The 23,989-nt window shown below is 36.9% G+C and overlaps 1 long non-coding RNA gene across 2 annotated transcripts in view; it reads left to right on the top strand.

Moving 5' to 3' along the window:
* Window positions 1-3,513: 3,513 nt before the first annotated feature.
* LOC147872953 (uncharacterized) overlaps window positions 3,514-23,989 on the top strand; it is a 30,645-nt gene continuing 10,169 nt past the window's right edge. Inside the window, exons 1-2 of one of the 2 annotated variants that reach the window (XR_015536391.1) lie at window positions 3,514-4,169; window positions 5,101-5,411. This is a non-coding gene — a long non-coding RNA (uncharacterized LOC147872953). The remainder of the gene's footprint in view (window positions 4,170-5,100; window positions 5,412-23,989) is intronic. The other variant, XR_015536392.1, reaches the window with a different exon arrangement.

A 23,989-nucleotide genomic window follows, 5' to 3' on the forward strand; every position in this document is an offset into this window, starting at 1 on the left:
TTTTTTAAAATTTCTAAAAAAAATTAGAAATTGTTAAAAATGTCATGACAAGCGAAAATAATTAAATATATACGAAGAAAATTTGAAGTAATTCTTAATTTCTTTTAGTTTTGTGCAATTTTTGGACATTTTCTTACATTTTTTGAAATTTTTTTAAAATATATATATATATATATTTTTTTTTCTTCAAAATTCTGCACTCCAGAACCCTGCCAGGACTGGTGTCTTTATGATAGGGTTTCTGCAGCAGCCTTCAGTGAAGGACCCAGTCACTGTTGGAGTAGGTCTGCACGAATCGTTTTCTCTGACGATTTCTGCCGGGCCGTCTCTGCCTAACCTGGTTAAATAGAGATCAGGTGAGCCACAGACCGGGTGAAGCACATTCCAAGTCAAGACACTGAAACAGACTGGAAGAAGCAGAGACCGGGTGACACAGCCGATCCCTACCACACCCGGCCTCTGCGGACAAAAACCCCCACCGCCCACCATGAAAGCTTGAATCGCCCACTAGTGGGCGGTAGGGACCAGGTTGACGACCCCTGTTGTAAACATTTAATCAAATACATGGATAAATAACCTATGACAATGCAGTGTGATCATCTTTGCAATAGTAGTTCAATCTGCAATAAGAGATTTATGTTTTCCAAACATGATCAAAACAAACGAAGTATACAAAATAGCAAAGAATACTGGATGCTATATTTTATCAAACTGAGCAAAACACCTATGTGTGTTATGCAATACTAGCATACTCTAAGTATTAGCAACAACCTCTTGTAATATTTAATTCAAGGACTGCAATAATGCATTCCCACGGTGTGGACAATTTTTTAAAAATTCTGCGTAGCTGAAGTAATAGTGTTTGCATGTCAATATGACCTCCTCCCTCGCTTAACTTGCATAACATTTGAAATTCACATTTCACTTCAATTTGTACCTTCAGGTCTTCATGAAGCAAGGCCATAAGAACAGTGAGGAATTCATGTGAATCCCGGTGTTAATGACCTTCAAATCTTTTCATATTAGCATCCACCACTCTCTTCAAGTCAGTCACGGCAAATTCTCCAGACCGCAGTGCTCTCATCAGAGTTGCAACCTCCTTTGCAACTTTGCCCTGTGTACTGATACTACGATTGTTCACATCTTGATCGTAGCCTTCCGCACAGAAGTAATCCGCTAGTGGACTGGTGTTGTTTATAGACTGGATGATGGAGCTCATGTAACAGCTGTTCTTTAGATTTTTTAATCCGGAGAGTCCGCGACCCCCTCACTTAATGGTACCTGCACCTTGTCGTGGTGGTGGGGCTTGAGTACCTCAGTGATCCCAAGAGCTACTGGTAGGGCCTACCTAGACAGATTGGTCGAGGGGGAGAGGTCAGACTAAGACAGGTACCCTGGTCCTCCAGGTTGGGGTATGGTCGCAAGGCTAACAACCTTGCACCGGGTTCAGCGTAACATACCCTATATATAGTTATTAGGTAGCTACAGCATTAGTTGTTTTATGGTTCGCTTAAGTTATTAAGGCAAAGCCTGGATTTTATTCAGTTTCAGTATTTTGTAGGACTGTCGGTATACATTTTTAATATTGACACCTTATATGTGTATAACTGCAGTTATTTATTTTTGATCAATATCTGTGAATAATTTATTATTCATCTAGAAATACAGTCTTATTATTATATCACCCACAATGAATATATTAAATGTATCACAGCCCATTTAATTAGTATTTTAAATATAATCACATAAGTTACGAGATCGTGCGAGTGCAAATGGGAATATGTAATGTTATTACACTGAGGTCCTATTTGGTGTTATCCAAGACCCAAGAGGATAAATATTTTGAAGGATCTGGACGAGCGTATCAATAATACTGAATACCCAACACATACAATTGCACAGAGTTACCGACACTCAACGCATTTTACTATCTTACAGAACACCCGAACGACTGGTCCAGATACCCGTACATTACAATAAAATTTCTGAATTCCTTATTTCGATCAAGACTTCTTATTAAATCATTTAGTACTAGTTTCAGTGACTGTATTGCGATTCGATGCTTCTCAAGAATAATCAGAAGGACAAAGTCGCTGTAGCTGTTAACTAATATACTAGTAAACTTAGTAAAATAATCACAAGTCTCATAATGTAGAAAAGCTGAACCAAGGATATGCTTAAAAGGACAATAAGATAACACAAATTTGTTCTTTACCTGGTATTCACATCGAAAATATAGCATCCATTAATTTGAGACTCAATCTTTAAAACAAATGCTTTTATTATATATTAATGACAAATTTTTTATGGTGCCAGCGGCCCAGAACACAGTAAATGCTTTTTTACATCACAGCAGCTTCTTAAGAGCATCTTCACTCAAAGATGTCATAAGGAGTGGTGTTATAAAATTATCTATAGTCTAAAATCTCAGTTATAAGAATCCAGAATGGATGTGATTCGATATGACTTTGATATGGATTCTGAGAAAACGCGTGAAAGAGCATAATATTATTACAATTATGTCCACAATATCAGGTTGACTGCAATTTCTTGGTATAAATTTGATAATTGCCTGAATACAATATAAAGAGGCTTTTTTTACACAATCCTGCGGCTTAAAATTTCAGACCTGACTGAAGAAAAAACTTTATCCTTCTCTATCCAGACAAAGAGCCTTAATCTCTTTCCCCTTTAAATGAAGACCAAAATACTTTTCATTTTTGAATTTGAAAAAAAAAATGTCATTGCTCAATGAACTTGCAACACAATGCTTTCACTCCTTTCTCAGAAACCAGCTCACTTTCACATGCTTCAACTAGTCACATTTTGTACTCTAACATATTCACAAATAGTTTAATTAATATTTTAATATTAGACAGAATTCTACTGCTGTGCATTTCCAGCACAAAACATACTGACATGGTCCTGACCTGCCCAAAAATTATCATATTGTAAGTACATGATTCTAAATGGAGGTCAGTTGAGAAGTAGCAACACAAGAACTGATTCCAATATTGAAATTAAATTGTTTTGTGGATTATGTAATGGATAGTGACCATAACAGATATAACTGTTATGACACTAAAGTGTATGAACCTTTGGCCATGGAAAGGACTCATATTTATTATGTAGTGTTAAAGTAAGATTTTATAAGTGCTTCCAGTTTGGAGATTTCTTGAACTTTCTTGCCACACAGTTATTGGCAGGCAGGTGCACATTATTTTTAGGTTCAAAGAACATTAGTTGTATTTATCTTGATTCTCTTGGTTTGTCGGTGAATTTTACTGGTTCTTTTATTACTGCCGTACTTTTCATTACTTCCCATATGGGTAAAGGTGATTTGTTAATGAGATCACACGTGATATTGGGAACGATGGTAAAGTAAATTCTCTCAAGTTGGTGCTTGTGTGTGTGAGAGATTGCATGATAGTGGAAGAAGGGTTCAGCGTAACTTACCCTATATATATATATATATATATATATATATATATATATATATATAGTTATTAGTTGTTTTATGGTTCACAAAAGTTATTAAGGCAAAGCCTTAATTTTATTTAGTTTCACATAGTAATTAACTGTTTATTTGGGGCTTGCTGAATGTTTTCGAACTTCGGGCCAACTTCGCTATTTCTTTTGTTCCAACATTAAATATCTTGTTTTCACGTAGCCTGAGAAGTGAATATTTAAATAATAGCGAAGGTATTATTACTGCACAGTCAAGTTTTTTAAATTAAAAAAAGCTTTTGCCGTTTATTCTGTTGACCAATGACACAACAGTAATCAGGCATGCCAACCCCGCCGAAGGAAATGTGAAAGAACTTTACCAAAGTATTTACTAAACGCCAACGGAAGCTGTGGGTGGAATATTTGCTTGTGTCCTTCAAAGTGTAAACAGTTTTGATTGTAAACATACTTTATAGTTGAGATATGTGTTATGTTGTAGTTCGTTAATATATGGGAATATTACGAAAGTGATTGATTTTGCCACCATTTCAGTCGTGTGTTTAGTAGGCCGGAGTTGAATCCTTGAAATAATCATCTTCACTAGTGGCAAGTAAACAATTTTATTACATTTGTTGATAGAACTGAATCTTGTGGTTCAGCAAAGGAGACATCTAGTAGAATGGTGTGTTGATTGACAGGAAGAGGAGAAGAAAAAGGCAGATGTAAGTAGCCTAGTGTGCAATTTTACAAAATATAACTTGCATGTTACTGTAACGAATGGCATAGAGTGTCTCTGAGCTAAAGGGGAACCAAGATGCATCTTCCCTTCATGTTATTGGTAAGGAACTACTTGGAGTCTTGAGAGCAGAGGTTGATACTTGATAAGTGGTAGAGTTTGTGTGAATCATGTATAGGATGGCTAATTGTACCTAGGGAGAGATGTCAGGGAAGTGGTAGTACTTTTGAATGAATCTTTATTAAGGACAATAATACATGGGTAGATACGTTGGGGAACTAGTAGTGTCTTGGGTCAGTGGGTGAATCATGATTAGTTAGCTTTGGTAATTGTAGTTGGGTACAGAAGTCAGGGAATTGGTATAGGGTCTTGGGTGAATGCTGTATAGTAATTATACCTGGGTAGACTTCCAAGGTAGTGGTAGTATCTTGGGTGAATCTCACATAACATTGGTAATTGTGTGTAGATATAGATGTGAGGGACATGGTGGTGTCTTGGATGGATAAAGTATGGTATGGTATGGTTTGACTAGGATCCATGAGGGTGCATTATCATAAGTCACCAGTAATGTAATGCATATGTAGCCGATGTTTTTAATAGAAATTATGATGGTCCGCTTTACTTGTAGATTCATGTGTGCATGAAATGGAGCAGGATATGATGGAGTGCATATTCATAATATACGGTTTAGTTTGCAACCACGGATAATACGCAGGTACAAGGCAAGTATAACTGTTGCTGATAAATTCCTATCTTCACATTGGATAAAATTGTTAGAAATTGTCATCCTAAGTAGTCCTTGATATGACTTGCTTCATCGTAACAAAGAAGTTTTGTCAAGATGTCACTGATCATTACTGCAATCATTGACTAGAAAACAAAATTGTGTTAATGGTAGTGAATTTTTTGCATTGCAGAAATGTATTTAAAGAAGTGAACGTTTGAGTGCAACTTTTGTCCTGATGTGGAGGAGTCAATGACAAACCGGTCACTTGTTAATCCGAGTAGAGCCAACTCCTGAAACACTCTACAAGTCACCGAGACAAGTGTAATTGCGCCCGATAGGGGTCTCTGCTGTCACGCGTGTGGATGAATGTTTTATCTTTGCCTCTTCGTGCTCCGCGTAACTTGGCATGTCGCCAGATATGAGTTGCCTCGGGAGTGTTTCAGTTTCAAACTTGTAGTGTTTCTTGTGCTAAAGTTGAACGCGGACGTCTCCAGTCTACAGGTATGTTGGGGTCTCTAATGGGCCGCATTGATATCAGTTATCGCCTAGCGCTTCGTAATTCACTGAATTCTCATTTTCATTCTGCCAGTTTCTGGGGATTTATATTTCCGATTCGTTTAATTAAATACGTGTGTTTTGGATCTCAGCCTTCAGGTGTGTTAAATTGGGTTTCTAGTGGGGCGGCTTGAGGTTGCGTCTCAGATTGTGTTGTTGTGGTCGATGTTATTTTGAACTCGCGTAAAGCTTCAACCGTTTTGAATTTTCTGTTAAAACTCCGTAGTTTTGTTAGATGTTAGGATTTTTTTTACTGCGGTGACGATAATGCAAATGTTTCACTGGGTTTTGACGTCGTGTTGACCTCGTCGACCACTAAGCACAGGATGAAAACAGATCTTCATAATTCTCTGAATTCTCATTTTCATTCTGCCAATTTTTGGCGATGTATATATAGTTGTATCCCGGGGGATTGGCCAGTCCCGCAGGAGTGCAATATTCCCGAGCGGCTAGGAACGATGGTCGGCGATGGTAGGTTTGAATACACAGCTTAAGGTTAATGCCTAGTCTGACGAGAAGACGTTCGAAAGTTGATGATTTATTTTGATAATTGAGATGAGTACAGTTCGTATGAAACACATATATAGGTAGAAATAATAGAGTAGACCAGCAGAGTTTCCCCCTGACGAGCAACGTGAAAGGTCGAATGCGTCTTCGAAATTCACTGGTTATAAGCAAATCTCGAGATCACCTTTGTGACGTCAGTGACGGCTTTTTACGTGTCGTCCCAAGGCGTGGTTCTGGATCCAATTAGAGGACACGATAAACCCCCGGGGACCGCAACCAATTGCCCCGTCAAAGTTGGGGCGTCCTGACCACGGCAGGCCTTCTTTATCTGTGGATATAATTGGAACCCTTTTCAATAAACTTATCGGCCTTTGAAGAATTGACTTTCGAATAAACTCGAAAAATTAAAATGTCTCTATCCTCCAAACCCTTGGACATACATTGACGTGACTCTGACATGACGATGACATATACGTTCACTCAAAGTGACATAAGTTTTGTCTCTCAGATTCCTACAGATCGGGAGATATTTGCCTTTTAAAAAATTGACTTTCGAATAATCTCGAAAAATTAAAATGTCTCTATCCTCCAAACCCTTGGACATACATTGACGTGACTCTGACATGAAGTTGACACGTAAGTGACCTCATACTGACATGAGTTTTATCTCTCAGATTCCTACAGATCGGGAGATATTTGCCTTTGAATAATTGACTTTCGAATAAACTCGAAAATTTAAAATGTCTCTATCCTCCAAACCCTTGGACATACATTGTCGTGACTCTGACATGACGATCACATATACGTTCCCTCAAAGTGACATAAGTTTTGTCTCTCAGATTCCTACAGATCGGGAGATATTTGCCTTTTTAAAAATTGACTTTCGAATAATCTCGAAAAATTAAAATGTCTCTATCCTCCAAACCCTTGGACATACATTGACGTGACTCTGACATGACGATGACATATACGTTCCCTCAAAGTGACATAAGTTTTGTCTCTCAGATTCCTACAGATCGGGAGATATTTGCCTTTTAAAAAATTGACTTTCGAATAATCTCGAAAAATTAAAATGTCTCTATCCTCCAAACCCTTGGACATACATTGACGTGACTCTGACATGACGATGACATATACGTTCCCTCAAAGTGACATAAGTTTTGTCTCTCAGATTCCTACAGATCGGGAGATATTTGCCTTTTCAAAAATTGACTTTCGAATAATCTCGAAAAATTAAAATGTCTCTATCCTCCAAACCCTTGGACATACATTGCCGTTACTCTGACATGACGATGACATATACGTTCCCTCATGTGACATAAGTTTTGTATCTCAGATTCCTACAGATCGGGAAATATTTGCCTTTGAATAATTGACTTTCGAATAATCTCGAAAAATTAAAATGTTTCTATCCTCCAAACCCTTGGACATACATTGGCGTGACTCTGATATGACGATGAAATATACGTTCCCTCAAAGTGACATAAGTTTTGTATCTCAGATTCCTACAGATCGGGAGATATTTGCCTTTGAATAATTGACTTTCGAATAATCTCGAAAAATTAAAATGTTTCTATCCTCCAAACCCTTGGACATACATTGCCGTTACTCTGACATGACGATGACATATACGTTCCCTCATGTGACATAAGTTTTGTCTCTCAGATTCCTACAGATCGGGAGAAATTTGCCTTTGAATAATTGACTTTCGAATAATCTCGAAAAATTAAAATGTCTCTATCCTCCAAACCCTTGGACATACATTGCCGTGACTGTGACATGACGATGACATATACGTTCCCTCAAAGTGACATAAGTTTTGTCTCTCAGATTCCTACAGATCGGGAGATATTTGCCTTTTCAAAAATTGACTTTCGAATAATCTCGAAATATTAAAATGTCTCTATCCTACAAACCCTTGGACATACATTGACGTGACTCTGACATGACGATGACATATAAGTTCCCTCAAAGTGACATAAGTTTTGTCTCTCAGATTCCTACAGATCGGGAGATATTTGCCTTTGAATAATTGACTTTCGAATAATCTCGAAAAATTAAAATGTCTCTATCCTCCAAACCCTTGGACATACATTGACGTGACTCTGAAATGACGTTGACATATACGTTCCCTCAAAGTGACATAGGTTTTGTCTCTCAGATTACTACAGATCTGGAGATATTTGCCTTTTCAAAAATTGACTTTCGAATAATCTCGAAAAATTAAAATGTCTCTATCCTCCAAACCCTTGGACATACATTGACGTGACTCTGATATGACGATGACATATACGTTCTGTCAAAGTGACATAAGTTTTGTCTCTCAGATTCCTACAGATCGGGAGATATTTGCCTTTTCAAAAATTGACTTTCGAATAATCTCGAAAAATTAAAATGTCTCTATCCTCCAAACCCTTGGACATACATTGACGTGACTTTGACATGAGGATGACATATACGTTCCTTCAAAGCGACATAAGTTTTGTCTCTCAGATTCCTACAGATCGGGAGATATTTGCCTTTTCAAAAATTGACTTTCGAATAATCTCGAAAAATTAAAATGTCTCTATCCTCCAAACCATTGGACATACATTGACGTGACTCTTACATGACGATGACATATACGTTCCCTCAAAGTGACATAAGTTTTGTCTCTCAGATTGTTACAGATCGGGATATATTTGCCTTTGAATAATTGACTTTCGAATAACCTCGAAAAATTAAAATGTCTCTATCCTCCAAACCCTTGGACATACATTGACATGACTCTGATATGACGATGACATATACGTTCCCTCAAAGTGACATAAGTTTTGTCTCTCAGATTCCTACAGATCGGGAGAAATTTGCCTTTGAATAATTGACTTTCGAATAATCTCGAAAAATTAAAATGTCTCTATCCTCCAAACCCTTGGACATACATTGACGTGACTCGGACATGACGATGACATATACGTTCCCTCAAAGTGACATAATTTTTGTCTCTCAGATTCCTACAGATCGGGAGATATTTGCCTTTTCAAAAATTGACTTTCGAATAATCTCGAAAAATTAAAATGTCTTTATCCTCCAAACCCTTGGACATACATTGACGTGACTCTGACATGACGATGACATATACGTTCCCTCAAAGTGACATAATTGTTGTCTCTCAGATTCCTACAGATCGGGAGATATTTGCCTTTTCAAAAATTGACTTTCGAATAATCTCGAAAAATTAAAATGTCTTTATCCTCCAAACCCTTGGACATACATTGACGTGACTCTGACATGACGATGACATATACGTTCCCTCAAAGTGACATAAGTTTTGTCTCTCAGATTCCTACAGATCGGGAGATATTTGCCTTTTCAAAAAATGATTTTCAAATAATCTCGAAAAATTAAGATGTCTCTATCCTCCAAACCCTTGGACATACAATGCCGTGACTCTGACATGACGATGACATATACGTTCCCTCAAAGTGACATAAGTTTTGTATCTCAGATTCCTACAGATCGGGAGATATTTGCCTTTGAATAATTGACTTTCGAATAATCTCGAAAAATTAAAATGTTTCTATCCTCCAAACCCTTGGACATACATTAGCGTGACTCTGACATGACGATGAAATATACGTTCCCTCAAAGTGACATAAGGTTTGTCTCTCAGATTCCTACAGATCGGGAGATACTTGCCTTTGAATAATTGACTTTCGAATAATCTCGAAAAATTAAAATGTCTCTATCCTCCAAACCCTTGGACATACATTGACGTGACTCGGACATGACGATGACATATACGTTCCCTCAAAGTGACATAAGTTTTGTCTCTCAGGTTCCTACAGATCGGGAGATATTTGCCTTTGAATAATTGACGTTCGAATAATCTCGAAAAATTTAAATGTCTCTATCCTCCAAACCCTTGGACATATATTGACGTGACTCTGACATGACGATGACATATACGTACCCTCAAAGTGACATAAGTTTTGTCTCTCAGATTCCTACAGATCGGGGGATACTTGCCTTTGAATAATTGACTTTCGAATAATCTCGAAAAATTAAAATGTCTCTATCCTCCAAACCCTTGGACATACATTGACGTGACTCGGACATGACGATGACATATACGTTCCCTCAAAGTGACATAAGTTTTGTCTCTCAGATTCCTACAGATCGGGAGATATTTGCATTTTCAAAAATTGACTTTGGAATAATCTCGAAAAATTGAAATTTCTCTATCCTCCAAACCCTTGGACATACATTGCCGTTACTCTGACATGACGATGACATATACGTTCCCTCATGTGACATAAGTTTTGTATCTCAGATTCCTACAGATCGGGAAATATTTGCCTTTGAATAATTGACTTTCGAATAATCTCGAAAAATTAAAATGTTTCTATCCTCCAAACCCTTGGACATACATTGGCGTGACTCTGATATGACGATGAAATATACGTTCCCTCAAAGTGACATAAGTTTTGTATCTCGGATTCCTACAGATCGGGAGATATTTGCCTTTGAATAATTGACTTTCGAATAATCTCGAAAAATTAAAATGTTTCTATCCTCCAAACCCTTGGACATACATTGCCGTTACTCTGACATGACGATGACATATACGTTCCCTCATGTGACATAAGTTTTGTCTCTCAGATTCCTACAGATCGGGAGAAATTTGCCTTTGAATAATTGACTTTCGAATAATCTCGAAAAATTAAAATGTCTCTATCCTCCAAACCCTTGGACATACATTGCCGTGACTGTGACATGACGATGACATATACGTTCCCTCAAAGTGACATAAGTTTTGTCTCTCAGATTCCTACAGATCGGGAGAAATTTGCCTTTGAATAATTGACTTTCGAATAATCTCGAAAAATTAAAATGTCTCTATCCTCCAAACCCTTGGACATACATAGCCGTTACTCTGACATGACGATGACATATACATTCCCTCAAAGTGACATAAGTTTTGTCTCTCAGATTCCTACAGATCGGGAGAAATTTGCCTTTGAATAATTGACTTTCGAATAATCTCGAAAAATTAAAATGTCTCTATCCTCCAAACCCTTGGACATACATTGCCGTTACTCTGAGATGACGATGACATATACATTCCCTCAAAGTGACATAAGTTTTGTCTCTCAGATTCCTACAGATCGGGAGAAATTTGCCTTTGAATAATTGACTTTCGAATAATCTCGAAAAATTAAAATGTCTCTATCCTCCAAACCCTTGGACATACATTGCCGTGACTGTGACATGACGATGACATATAAGTTCCCTCATGTGACATAAGTTTTGTCTCTCAGATTCCTACAGATCGGGAGAAATTTGCCTTTGAATAATTGACTTTCGAATAATCTCGAAAAATTAAAATGTCTCTATCCTCAAAACCCTTTCACATACATTGCCGTTACTCTGACATGACGATGACATATACATTCCCTCAAAGTGACATAAGTTTTGTCTCTCAGATTCCTACAGATCGGGAGAAATTTGCCTTTGAATAATTGACTTTCGAATAATCTCGAAAAATTAAAATGTCTCTATCCTCCAAAGCCTTGGACATACATTGCCGTGACTGTGACATGACGATGACATATACGTTCCCTCAATGTGACATAAGTTTTGTATCTCAGATTCCTACAGATCGGGAGAAATTTGCTTTTGAATAATTGGCTTTCGAATAATCTCGAAAAATTAAAATGTCTCTATCCTCCAAACCCTTGGACATACATTGCCGTTACTCTGACATGACGATGACATATACATTCCCTCAAAGTGACATAAGTTTTGTCTCTCAGATTCCTACAGATCGGGAGAAATTTGCCTTTGAATAATTGACTTTCGAATAATCTCGAAAAATTAAAATGTCTCTATCCTCCAAACCCTTGGACATACATTGCCGTTACTCTGACATGACGATGACATATACATTCCCTCAAAGTGACATAAGTTTTGTCTCTCAGATTCCTACAGATCGGGAGAAATTTGCCTTTGAATAATTGACTTTTGAATAATCTCGAAAAATTAAAATGTCTCTATCCTCCAAACCCTTTGACATACATTTACGTAACTCTGACAGGAAGTTGACATATACGTTCCCTCAAAGTGACATAAGTTTTGTCTCTCAGATTCCTACAGATCGGAAGATATTTGCCTTTTCAAAAATTCACTTTCGAATAATCTCGAAAAATTAAAATGTTTCTATCCTCCAAATTCTTGGACATACATTGACGTTACTCGGTAATGACGATGACATATACATTCCCTCAAAGTGACATAAGTTTTGTCTCTCAGATTCCTACAGATCGGGAGAAATTTGCCTTTGAATAATTGACTTTCGAATAATCTCGAAAAATTTAAATGTCTCTATCCTCCAAACCCTTGGACATACATTGCCGTGACTGTGACATGACGATGACATATACGTTCCCTCAAAGTGACATAAGTTTTGTCTCTCAGATTCCTACAGATCGGGAGATATTTGCCTTTTCAAAAATTGACTTTTGAATAATCTCGAAAAATTAAAATGTCTCTATCCTCCAAACCCTTGGACATACATTGCCGTTACTCTGACATGACGATGACATATACATACCCTCAAAGTGACATAAATTTTGTCTCTCAGATTCCTACAGATCGGGAGAAATTTGCCTTTGAATAATTGACTTTCGAATAATCTCGAAAAATTAAAATGTCTCTATCCTCCAAACCCTTGGACATACATTGCCGTGACTGTGACATGACGATGACATATACGTTCCCTCATGTGACATAAGTTTTGTCTCTCAGATTCCTACAGATCGGGAGAAATTTGCCTTCGAATAATTGACTTTCGAATAATCTCGAAAAATTAAAATGTCTCTATCCTCCAAACCCTTGGACATACATTGCCGTGACTGTGACATGACGATGACATATACGTTCCCTCAAAGTGACATAAGTTTTGTATCTCAGATTCCTACAGATCGGGAGATATTTGCCTTTGAATAATTGACTTTCGAATAATCTCGAAAAATTAAAATGTTTCTATCCTCCAAACCCTTGGACATACATTGCCGTTACTCTGACATGACGATGACATATACGTTCCCTCATGTGACATAAGTTTTGTCTCTCAGATTCCTACAGATCGGGAGAAATTTGCCTTTGAATAATTGACTTTCGAATAATCTCGAAAAATTAAAATGTCTCTATCCTCGAAACCCTTGGACATACATTGCCGTGACTGTGACATGACGATGACATATACGTTCCCTCAAAGTGACATAAGTTTTGTCTCTCAGATTCCTACAGATCGGGAGAAATTTGCCTTTGAATAATTGACTTTCGAATATTCTCAAAAATCAAAATGTCTCTATCCTCCAAACCCTTGGACATACATTGCCGTTACTCTGACATGACGATAACATATACATTCCCTCAAAGTGACATAAGTTTTGTCTCTCAGATTCCTACAGATCGGGAGAAATTTGCCTTTGAATAATTGACTTTCGAATAATCTCGAAAAATTAAAATGTCTCTATCCTCCAAACCCTTGGACATACATTGCCGTGACTGTGACATGACGATGACATATACGTTCCCTCAAAGTGACATAAGTTTTGTATCTCAGATTCCTACAGATCGGGAGAAATTTGCCTTTGAATAATTGACTTTCGAATAATCTCGAAAAATTAAAATGTCTCTATCCTCCAAACCCTTGGACATACATTGCCGTTACTCTGACATGACGATGACATATACGTTCCCTCAAAGTGACATAAGTTTTGTCTCTCAGATTCCTACAGATCGGAAGATATTTGCCTTTTCAAAAATTCACTTTCGAATAATCTCGAAAAATTAAAATGTTTCTATCCTCCAAATTCTTTGACATACATTGACGTTACTCGGACATGACGATGACATATACATTCCCTCAAAGCGACATAAGTTTTGTCTCTCAGATTCCTACAGATCGGGAGATATTTGCCTTTGAATAATTGACTTTCGAATAATCTCGAAAAATTTAAATGTCTCTATCCTCCAAAGCCTTGGACATACATTGACGTGACTCTGACATGACGATGACATATACGTTCCCTGAAAGTGACATAAGTTTTGTCTCTTAGGTTCCTACAGATCGGGAGATTTTTGCCTTTGAATAATTGACTTTCGAATAATTTCGAAAAATTCAAATGTCTCTATCCTCCAAACCCTTGGACATACATTGACGTGACTTTGACAGGACGTTTACATATCCGTTCCCTCAAAGTGACATAACTTTTGTCTCTCAGATTCCTACAGATCGGGAGATATTTGCCTTTTAAAAATTGACTTTCGAATAATCTCTAAAACTTTAAATGTCTCTATTCTCCAAACCCTTTTACATACATTGACGTGACTCTGACAGGAAGTTGACATACATATTCCCTCAAAGTGACATAAGTTTTGTCTCCCAGATTCCTACAGATCGGGAGATATTTGCCTTTAAATAATTGACTTTCGAATAATCTCGAAAAATTAAAATGTCTCTATCGTCCAAACCCTTGGACATACATTGACGAGATTCTGACATGACGTTGACATATACGTTCCCTCAAAGTGACATAAGTTTTGTCTCTCAGATGCCTACAGATAGGGAGATATTTGCCTTTTAAAAATTGACTTTCGAATAATCTCTAAAATTTTAATTGTCTCTATCCTGCAAACCCATGGACATACATTGACGTAACTCTGACAGGAAGTTGATATATACGTTCCCTCAAAGTGACATAAGTTTTGTCTCTCAGATTTTTACAGATCGGGAGATATTTGCCTTTTAAAAATTGACTTTCGATTAATCTCGAAAAATTAAAATGTCTCTATCGTGCAAACCCTTGGATTATGACATGAAGTTGACATATACGTTCCCTCAAAGTAACATAAGTTTTGTCTCTCAGATGCCTACAGATCGGGAGATATTTGCCTTTTAAAAATTGACTTTCAAATAATCTCTAAAAATTTAACTGTTTCTATCCTCCAAACCCATGGACATACATTGACGTGACTGTGACAGGAAGTTGATATATACGTTCCCTCAAAGTGACATAAGCTTTGTCTTTCAGATTCCTACAGATCGGGAAATATCTGCCTTTTCAAAAATTGACTTTCGAATAATCTCGAAAAATTAAAAATTCTCTATCCTCCAAACCCTTGGACATACATTGACGTGACTCTGACATGACGATAACATGTACGTTCCCTCAAAGTGACATAAGTTTTGTCTCTCAGATTCCTACAGATCGGGAGATATTTGCCTTTGAATAATTGACTTTCGAATAATCTCGAAAAATTTAAATGTCTCTATCCTCCAACCCTTGGACATACATTGACGTGACTCTGACATGACAATGACATATACGTTCCCTCAAAGTGACATAAGTTTTGTCTCTCAGATTCCTACAGATCGGGAGATATTTGACTTTTAAAAATTGACTTTCGAATAATCTCTAAAAATTTAAATGTCTCTATCCTCCAAACCCTTGGACATACATTGACGTGACTCTGACAGGAAGTTGACATATATGTTCCCTCAAAGTGACATAAGTTTTGTCTATCAGATTCCTACAGATCGGGAGATATTTGCCTTTTAAAAATTGACTTTCGAATAATCTCGAAAAATTAAAATGTCTCTATCCTCCAAACCCTTGGACATACATTGACGAGACTCTGACATGAAGTTGACATATGCGTTCCCTCAAAGTGACATAAGGTTTGTCTCTCAGATGCCTACAGATCGAGAGATATTTGCCTTTTAGAAATTGACTTTCGAATAATTTCGAAAAATTAAAATGTCTCTATCGTCCAAACCCTTGGACATACATTGACGAGATTCTGACATGAAGTTGACATTTACGTTCCCTCAAAGTGACATAAGTTTTGTCTCTCAGATTCCTACAGATCGGGAGATATTTGCCTTTTAAAAATTGACTTTCGATTAATCTCGAAAAATTAAAATGTCTCTATCGTCCAAACCCTTGGACATACATTGACGAGACTCTGACATGAAGTTAACATATACGTTCCCTCAAAGTGACATAAGTTTTGTCTCTCAGATTCCTACAGATCGGGAGATATTTGCCTTTTAAAAATTGACTTTCGAATAATCTCGAAAAATTTAAATGTCTCTATCCTCCAAACCCTTGGACATACATTGACGTGACTCTGACATGACGATGACATATACGTTCCCTCAAAGTGACATACGTTTTGTCTCTCAGATTTCTACAGATCGGGAGATATTTGCCTTTTAAAAATTGACTTTCGAATAACCTCTAAAAATTTAAATGTCTCTATCCTCCAAACCCTTGGACATACATTGACGTGACTATGACATGAAGTTGACATATACGTTCCCTCAAAGTGACATAAATTCTGTCTCTCAGATGCCTACAGATCGGGAGATATTTGCCTTTTAAAAATTGACTTTCGAATAATCTCGAAAAATTAAAATGTCTCTATCGTCCAAACCCTTTGACATACATTGACGAGACTCTGACATGAAGTTGACATATGCGTTCCATCAAAGTGACATATGGTTTGTCTCTCAGATGCCTACAGATCGGGAGATATTTGCCTTTTAAAAATTGACTTTCGATTAATCGCGAAAAATTAAAATGTCTCTATAGTCCAAACCCTTGGACATACATATACGAGATTCTGACATGAAGTTGACATATACGTTCCCTCAAAGTGACATAAGTTTTGAGTCTCAGATTCCTACAGATCGGGAGATATTTGCCTTTTAACAATTGACTTTCGAATAATCTCGAAAAATTTAAATGTCTCTATCCTCCAAACCCTGACATACATTGACGTGACTCTGACATGACGATGACATATACGTTCCCTCAAAGTGACATACGTTTTGTCTCTCAGATTTCTACAGATCGGGAGATATTTGCCTTTGAATAATTGTCTTTCGAATAATCTCGAAAAATTAAAATGTCTCTATCCTCGAAACTCTTGGACATACATTGACGTGACTCTGATATGACGATGACATATACGTACCCTCAAAGTAACATAAGTTTTGTCTCTCGGATTCTTACAGATCGGGAGATATTTGCCTTTTCAAAAATTAACTTTCGAATAATCTCGAAAAATTAAAATGTCTCTATCCGCCAAACCCTTGGACATACATTGACGTGACTCTGACATGACGATGACATATACGTTCCCTCAAAGTGACATAAGTTTTGTTTCTCAGATTCCTACAGATCGGGAGATATTTGCCTTTGAATAATTGACTTTCAAATAATCTCAAAAAATTAAAATGTCTCTATCCTCCAAACCATTGGACATACATTGACGTGACTCTGACATGACGATGACATATACCTCCCCTCAATGTGACATACGTTTTGTCTCTCAGATTCCTACAGATCGGGAGATATTTGCCTTTGAACAATTGACTTTCGAATAATCTCGAAAAATTTAAATGTCTCTATCGTCCAAACCCTTGGACATACATTGACGAGATTCTGACATGAAGTTGACATATACGTTCCCTCAAAGTGACATAAGTTTTGTCTCTCAGATTCCTACAGATCGGGAAATATCTGCCTTTTCAAAAATTGACTTTCGAATAATCTCGAAAAATTAAAAAGTCTCTATCCTCCAAACCCTTGGACATACATTGACGTGACTCTGACATGACGATAACATGTACGTTCCCTCAAAGTGTCATAAGTTTTGTCTCTCAGATTCCTACAGATCGGGAGATATTTGCCTTTGAATAATTGACTTTCGAATAATCTCGAAAAATTTAAATGTCTCTATCCTCCAACCCTTGGACATGCATTGACGTGACTCTGACATGACAATGATATATACGTTCCCTCAAAGTGACATAAGTTCTGTCTCTCAGATTTTTACAGATCGGGAGATATTTGCCTTTTAAAAATTGACTTTCGATTAATCTCGAAAAATTAAAATGTCTCTATCTTCCAAACCCTTGGATTATGACATGAAGTTGACATATACGTTCCCTCAAAGTTACATAAGTTTTGTCTCTCAGATGCCTACAGATCGGGAGATATTTGCCTTTTAAAAATTGACTTTCAAATAATCTCTAAAAATTTAAATGTTTCTATCCTCCAAACCCATGGACATACATTGACGTGACTGTGACAGGAAGTTGATATATTCGTTCCCTCAAAGTGACATAAGTTTTGTCTCTCAGATTCCTAGAGATCGGGAGATATTTGCCTTTTAAAAATTGACTTTTGAATAATCTCGAAAAATTAAAATGTCTCTATCCTCCAAACCCTTGGACATACATTGACGAGACTCTGACATGAAGTTGACATATGCGTTCCCTCAAAGTGACATAAGGTTTGTCTCTCAGATGCCTACAGATCGGGAGATATTTTCCTTTTAGAAATTGACTTTCGAATAATCTCGAAAAATTAAAATGTCTCTATCGTCCAAACCCTTGGACATACATTGACGAGATTCTGACATGAAGTTGACATTTACGTTCCCTCAAAGTGACATAAGTTTTGTCTCTCAGATTCCTACAGATCGGGAGATATTTGCCTTTTAAAAATTGACTTTCGATTAATCTCGAAAAATTAAAATGTCTCTATCGTCCAAACCCTTGGACATACATTGACGAGATTCTGACATGAAGTTAACATATACGTTCCCTCAAAGTGACATAAGTTTTGTCTCTCAGATGCCTACAGATCGGGAGATATTTGCCTATTAAAAATTGACTTTCGAATAATCTCTAAAAATTTAAATGTCTCTATCCTCCAAACCCTTGGACATACATTGACGTGACTATGACATGAAGTTAACATATACGTTCCCTCAAAGTGACATAAATTCTGTCTCTCAGATGCCTACAGATCGGGAGATATTTGCCTTTTAAAAATTGACTTTCGAATAATCTCGAAAAATTAAAATGTCTCTATCCTCCAAAACCTTGGACATACATTGACGAGACTCTGACATGAAGTTGACATATGCGTCCCCTCAAAGTGACATATGGTTTGTCTCTCAGATGCCTACAGATCGGGAGATATTTGCCTTTTAAAAATTGACTTTCGATTAATCGCGAAAAATTAAAATGTCTCTATAGTCCAAACCCTTGGACATACATATACGAGATTCTGACATGAAGTTGACATATGCGTTCCCTCAAAGTGACATAAGTTTTGTCTCTCAGATTCCTACAGATCGGGAGATATTTGCCTTTTAAAAATTGACTTTCGAATAATCTCGAAAAATTTATATGTCTTTATCCTCCAAACCCTTCGACATACATTGACGTGACTCTGACATGACTCTGACATATACGTTCCCTCAAAGTGACATACGTTTTGTCTCTCAGATTTCTACAGATCGGGAGATATTTGCCTTTGAATAATTGTCTTTCGAATAATCTCGAAAAATTAAAATGTCTCTATCCTCGAAACTCTTGGACATACATTGACGTGACTCTGATATGACGATGACATATACGTACCCTCAAAGTAACATAAGTTTTGTCTCTCAGATTCTTACAGATCGGGAGATATTTGCCTTTTCAAAAATTAACTTTCGAATAATCTCGAAAAATTAAAATGTCTCTATCCGCCAAACCCTTGGACATACATTGACGTGACTCTGACATGACGATGACATATACGTTCCCTCAAAGTGACATAAGTTTTGTTTCTCAGATTCCTACAGATCGGGAGATATTTGCCTTTGAATAATTGACTTTCAAATAATCTCAAAAAATTAAAATGTCTCTATCCTCCAAACCATTGGACATACATTGACGTGACTCTGACATGACGATGACATATACCTCCCCTCAATGTGACATACGTTTTGTCTCTCAGATTCCTACAGATCGGGAGATATTTGCCTTTGAACAATTGACTTTCGAATAATCTCGAAAAATTAAAATGTCTCTATCCTCCAAACCCTTGGACATACATTGACGTGACTCTGACAGAAAGTTTACATATACGTTCCCTCAAAGTGGAATAAGTTTTGTCTCTCAGATTCCTACATATCGGGAGATATTTGACTTTTAAAAATTGACTTTCGAATAATCTCTAAAAATTTAAATGTCTCTATCCTCCAAACCATTGGACATACATTGACGTGACTCTGACATGACGATGACATATACCTCCCCTCAATGTGACATACGTTTTGTCTCTCAGATTCCTACAGATCGGGAGATATTTGCCTTTGAACAATTGACTTTCGAATAATCTCTAAAAATTAAAATGTCTCTATCCTCCAAACCCTTGGACATACATTGACTTGACTCTGACAGAAAGTTTACATATACGTTCCCTCAAAGTGGAATAAGTTTTGTCTCTCAGATTCCTACATATCGGGAGATATTTGACTTTTAAAAATTGACTTTCGAATAATCTCTAAAAATTTAAATGTCTCTATCCTCCAAACCCTTGGACATACATTGACGTGACTCTGACAGGAAGTTGACATATATGTTCCCTCAAAGTGACATAAGGTTTGTCTATCAGATTCCTACAGATCGGGAGATATTTGCCTTTTAAAAATTGACTTTCGAATAATCTCGAAAAATTAAAATGTCTCTATCCTCCAAACCCTTGGACATACATTGACGAGACTCTGACATGAAGTTGACATATGCGTTTCCTCAAAGTGACATAAGGTTTGTCTCTCAGATGCCTACAGATCGGGAGATATTTGCCTTTTAGAAATTGACTTTCGAAGAATCTCGAAAAATTAAAATGTCTCTATCGTCCAAACCCTTGACATACATTGACGAGATTCTCACATGAAGTTGACATTTACGTTCCCTCAAAGTGACATAAGTTTTGTCTCTCAGATGCCTACAGATCGGGAGATATTTGCCTTTGAATAATTGTCTTTCGAATAATCTCGAAAAATTAAAATGTCTCTATCCTCGAAACTCTTTGACATACATTGACGTGACTCTGATATGACGATGACATATACGTACCCTCAAAGTAACATAAGTTTTGTCTCTCAGATTCTTACAGATCGGGAGATATTTGCCTTTTCAAAAATTGACTTTCGAATAATCTCGATAAATTAAAATGTCTCTATCCGCCAAACCCTTGGACATACATTGACGTGACTCTGACATGACGATGACATATACGTTCCCTCAAAGTGACATAAGTTTTGTTTCTCAGATTCCTACAGATCGGGAGATATTTGCCTTTGAATAATTGACTTTCAAATAATCTCAAAAAATTAAAATGTCTCTATCCTCCAAACCATTGGACATACATTGACGTGACTCTGACATGACGATGACATATACCTCCCCTCAATGTGACATACGTTTTGTCTCTCAGATTCCTACAGATCGGGAGATATTTGCCTTTGAACAATTGACTTTCGAATAATCTCGAAAAATTAAAATGTCTCTATCCTCCAAACCCTTGGACATACATTGACGTGACTCTGACAGAATGTTTACATATACGTTCCCTCAAAGTGGAATAAGTTTTGTCTCTCAGATTCCTACATATCGGGAGATATTTGACTTTTAAAAATTGACTTTCGAATAATCTCTAAAAATTTAAATGTCTCTATCCTCCAAACCATTGGACATACATTGACGTGACTCTGACATGACGATGACATATACCTCCCCTCAATGTGACATACGTTTTGTCTCTCAGATTCCTACAGATCGGGAGATATTTGCCTTTGAACAATTGACTTTCGAATAATCTCGAAAAATTAAAATGTCTCTATCCTCCAAACCCTTGGACATACATTGACGTGACTCTGACAGAAAGTTTACATATAAGTTCCCTCAAAGTGGAATAAGTTTTGTCTCTCAGATTCCTACATATCGGGAGATATTTGACTTTTAAAAATTGACTTTCGAATAATCTCTAAAAATTTAAATGTCTCTATCCTCCAAACCCTTGGACATACATTGACGTGACTCTGACAGGAAGTTGACATATATGTTCCCTCAAAGTGACATAAGTTTTGTCTATCAGATTCTTACAGATCGGGAGATATTTGCCTTTTAAAAATTGACTTTCGAATAATCTCGAAAAATTAAAATGTCTCTATCCTCCAAACCCTTGGACATACATTGACGAGACTCTGACATGAAGTTGACATATGCGTTTCCTCAAAGTGACATAAGGTTTGTCTCTCAGATGCCTACAGATCGGGAGATATTTGCCTTTTAGAAATTGACTTTCGAATAATCTCGAAAAATTAAAATGTCTCTATCGTCCAAACCCTTGACATACATTGTCGAGATTCTGACATGAAGTTGACATTTACGTTCCCTCAAAGTGACATAAGTTTTGTCTCTCAGATGCCTACAGATCGGGAGATATTTGCCTTTTAAAAATTGACTTTCGAATAATCTCTAAAAATTTAAATGTCTCTATCCTCCAAACCCTTGGACATACATTGACGTGACTATGACATGAAGTTGACATATACGTTCCCTCAAAGTGACATAAATTCTGTCTCTCAGATGCCTACAGATCGGGAGTTATTTGCCGTTTAAAAATTGACTTTCGAATAATCTCGAAAAATTAAAATGTCTCTATCGTCCAAACCCTTGGACATACATTGACGAGACTATGACATGAAGTTGACATATGCGTTCCCTCAAAGTGACATATGGTTTGTCTCTCAGATGCCTACAGATCGGGAGATATTTGCCTTTTAAAAATTGATTTTCGATTAATAGCGAAAAATTAAAATGTCTCTATAGTCCAAACCCTTGGACATACATATACGAGATTCTGACATGAAGTTGACATATACGTTCCCTCAAAGTGACATAAGTTTTGTCTCTCAGATTCCTACAGATCGGGAGATATTTGCCTTTTAAAAATTGACTTTCGAATAATCTCGAAAAATTTAAATGTCTCTATCCTCCAAACCCTTCGACATACATTGACGTGACTCTGACATGACGATGACATATACGTTCCCTCAAAGTGACATACGTTTTGTCTCTCAGATTTCTACAGATCGGGAGATATTTGCCTTTGAATAATTGTCTTTCGAATAATCTCGAAAAATTAAAATGTCTCTATCCTCGAAACTCTTGGACATACATTGACGTGACTCTGATATGACGATGACATATACGTACCCTCAAAGTAACATAAGTTTTGTCTCTCAGATTCTTACAGATCGGGAAATATTTGCCTTTTCAAAAATTAACTTTCGAATAATCTCGAAAAATTAAAATGTCTCTATCCGCCAAACCCTTGGACATACATTGACGTGACTCTGACATGACGATGACATATACGTTCCCTCAAAGTGACATAAGTTTTGTTTCTCAGATTCCTACAGATCGGGAGATATTTGCCTTTGAATAATTGACTTTCAAATAATCTCAAAAAATTAAAATGTCTCTATCCTCCAAACCATTGGACATACATTGACGTGACTCTGACATGACGATGACATATACCTCCCCTCAATGTGACATAAGTTTTGTCTCTCAGATTCCTTCAGATCGGGAGATATTTGCCTTTGAACAATTGACTTTCGAATAATCTCGAAAAATTAAAATGTCTCTATCCTTTAAACCCTTCTACATACATTGACGTGCCTATGACATGACGATGACATACACGTACCCTCAAAGTGACATAAGTTTTGTGTCTCAGATTTCCACAGATCGGGAGATATTTGCCTTTGAATAATTGACTTTCGAATAATCTCGAAACATTTAAATGTCTCTATCCTCCAAATCCTTGGACATACATTGACGTGCCTCTGACATGACGATGACATATACGTTCCCTCAAAGTTACATAAGGTTTGTCTCTCAGATTCCTACAGATCGCGATATATATGCCTCTTAAAATTGAGTTTCGAATTCCCCTGAAAAATAAAAATGTCTCTATCCTCCAAACCCTTGGACATACATTGACGTCACTCTGATATGACGTTGACATACACTTGTTCTCATACTGACCTGAGTTTTGTCTCTCAGATTTCTACAGATCGGGAGATATTTGCCTTTGAATAATTGACTT

This window comes from Zootermopsis nevadensis, unplaced genomic scaffold (genome assembly GCF_977971745.1).
Source record: "Zootermopsis nevadensis isolate Lab colony 2312 unplaced genomic scaffold, Znev_1.0 Znev_ptg000022l, whole genome shotgun sequence".
Taxonomy (NCBI): Eukaryota; Metazoa; Arthropoda; class Insecta; order Blattodea; family Termopsidae; genus Zootermopsis; species Zootermopsis nevadensis.